The 2,897-nt window shown below is 50.0% G+C and overlaps 1 pseudogene; it reads left to right on the top strand.

Annotated features, from left to right (window-relative positions):
- The first annotated feature begins 44 nt into the window (after positions 1 to 44).
- LOC112121825 lies at positions 45 to 829 on the top strand (annotated as a pseudogene).
- The last annotated feature ends 2,068 nt before the right edge of the window (positions 830 to 2,897 follow it).

Below are 2,897 nucleotides of genomic sequence, written 5' to 3'. Positions count from 1 at the left end.
ATGCAAGTGAAGGCCCAAGACGGCGGGTCCCCGCCTCTCAGCAGCAATGTCACCGTCAGGGTGTTTTATTCTGGATCAGAATGATAACGCCCCTCGCATCCTGTACCCTTCCCTCGGAGCCGATGGCTCCGCCTTGTTCGAGATGGTCCCTCGCTCGGCCAAGGCAGGTTATCTGGTGACTAAGGTGGTGGCGGTGGATGCTGACTCAGGACACAATGCCTGGCTCTCCTACCATCTGCTCCAAGCCACGGAACCGACGCTCTTCAGCATGGGGCTGCACAGCGGGGAGATCCGGACAGCCCGCGCCTTTGCGGACAGAGATGCTATGAAGCACAGGCTGGTCACCCTGGTGAAGGATAACGGGCAGTCGCCTCTCTCCGCCACAGTGACTCTCAACCTGGTGTTTGCTGAGAACTTCCAAGAGGCTCTTCCGGAAATGAGCAACCAATCGGGTGACTCGGAATCTCAGTCTGGCTTTACTATTATATTGGTGGTAGCTCTAGCTTTGATCTCATTTTTGTTTCTCCTGACAGTGACACTGGCCATTATGATGAAATTGAGAAAGTCAAGGAAACCCAAATTACTTCAGTGTTTTGGCCCTGACCCTTATTCCAAGACCAGCTCTATGTTCCCACCAAACTATGAAGATGGGACTTTGCCTTATTCCTACCAGCTGTGTTTATCCTCAGACGCCCAAATGAATGAATTCACTTTCGCGCAGCCTATTGTGCAGATGAATGAGAATATTCTGTGCAGTGACAGCTCAGGGACGGTATTTATGTGCGATGGATCTAGCAACTTAAAAGCTGAGACAGAGACTGTTGTGGAGGTGAGCTTCCGTTTTCATGCATTATATATTTTCCTATCCATCTTTGAATGAATAATTGTAAATGAAAACCAGGCGTCTTCTAGTATAGGAACACATTGTGAAATAGGTGTTTCGGGGGGAGTTGTTTTGTTTTGGGTCTGTTTGTTTTTAAGGCTTCTACCTATAGTGCCTCATGTGGCATCAAGGCGTATCACAAACATGTATGAATTTGTTCTCATGACATTCTTGGAACCTAGAGTAAGGTTACCCCCATTTTACAGATGATTTTAAGTAAAAGTAGACCTGCTGTTGATCACAAAAGAAGTCCGTAACAGAGTTCGGAATCAAAGGCCTGGTCTACACTAGGAGTTTATGTCGAATTTAGCGCCGTTACATCGAATTAACTCTGCACCCGTCCACACCACGAACCTATTTAGTTCGACATAGAGGTCTCTTAAATTCGACTTCTGTACTCCTCCCCAACGAGGGGAGTAGCGCTAAATTCGACATGGCCATGTCGAATTAGGCTAGGTGTGGATGGAAATCGACGCTAATAGCTCCGGGAGCTATCCCACAGTGCACCACTCTGTTGACGCTCTGGACAGCAGTCCGAGCTCGGATGCTCTGACCAGCCACACAGGAAAAGCCCCGGGAAAATCTGAATTCCTTTTCCTGTCTGGGCAGTTTGAATCTCATTTCCTGTTTGGACATCGTGGCGAGCTCAGCAGCACTGGCAACGATGCAGAGCTCTCCAGCAGAGATGGCCATGCAATCTCAGAATAGAAAGAGGGCCCCAGCATGGACTGATCGGGAAGTCTTGGATCTGATCGCTGTGTGGGGCGATGAGTCCGTGCTTTCTGAGCTGCGATCGAAAAAACGGAATGCAAAGATCTACGAGAAGATCTCTAAAGCCATGGCAGAGAGAGGATACAGCCGGGATGCAACGCAGTGCCGCGTGAAAATCAAGGAGCTGAGACAAGGCTACCAGAAGACCAAAGAGGCAAACAGACGCTCCGGATCCCAGCCCCAGACATCCCGTTTCTACGAGGCACTGCATTCCATCCTAGGTGCGCCCGCCACCACTACCCCACCACTGACCGTGGACTCTGAGGATGGGATATTGTCGACGGCTGCTTCCTCGGACATGTTAGCGGACGGGGAAGATGAGGAAGGAGATGAGGAGGACGAGGCAGTCGACAGCGCTTACAACGCTGATTTCCCTGACAGCCAGGATCTCTTCATCACCCTTACAGAGATCCCCTACCAACCGTCCCCAGCCGTTAACCCAGACACAGAATCAGGGGAAGGATCACTCAGTAAGTGTTTAAAACATCTAAACATTTATTTTTAACAGAACAGGAATATTAACAATATTAACAATGGGTTTTGCATGATTACTTTGCCCTAGGCGCTTAACGTTTCAGTCCCTGGCAGTGCAACTACTGAAAAAAAATCTAACAATGTCCGGTTTAGCATGATTGTTCTGCCCAAGCCGCTCTACTGTTTAGTCCCTGCCAGTGCAGCTACAGTAAAATCCGGTCTATATGTCCGGGGATAGAGCTGAAATCCTCCAGGGACATCTCCACGAAGCTCTCCTGGAGGTAATTGGAAAGCCTTTGCATCAGGTTCCTGGGGAGAGTGGCCTTATTGGGTCCTCCGTAGTAGGAAACATTTCCGCGCCAGAAGACAAGCAAGTACTCCGGGATCATTGCCCTGCAGAGCATGGCGGCATACGGCCCTGGTCTTTGCAGGCTTTCCCGAAGCATCCTTTCTTTCTCCGTCTCTGAAATCCTCATCAGAGTGATGTCGCTCATGGTGACCTGCTTTGAATTAGGTAGGGGAATGTTAGTATTGGGACTGCTTGCCTGTTCCTTTACAGAACTGTAACCGGCGGTTTACAGCCACGCGATGGAGGCGGGAGAGGGGCAGCATACAGGGATCTTTCCCTGGGACAGCCGCGAGGGGGTGGGACAGGGGCAGAGTTCATGCTTGCCAGATTGCTTGCAGCAGGGACTGGCATTGCTTTCAATGTGAAAGGAGGCCAGTGCTATTATTAAAGTTTTAAGCAGCCACAAGTCTACGGCTTACC

The sequence above is a fragment of the Terrapene carolina genome, unplaced genomic scaffold, assembly GCF_002925995.2.
Source record: "Terrapene carolina triunguis isolate 2854851 unplaced genomic scaffold, T_m_triunguis-2.0 Scaffold17073, whole genome shotgun sequence".
Classification (NCBI taxonomy): Eukaryota; Metazoa; Chordata; order Testudines; family Emydidae; genus Terrapene; species Terrapene triunguis.
Note: the sequence above shows the minus strand (reverse complement) of the source record. Positions and strands in the feature narration are given on the sequence as shown.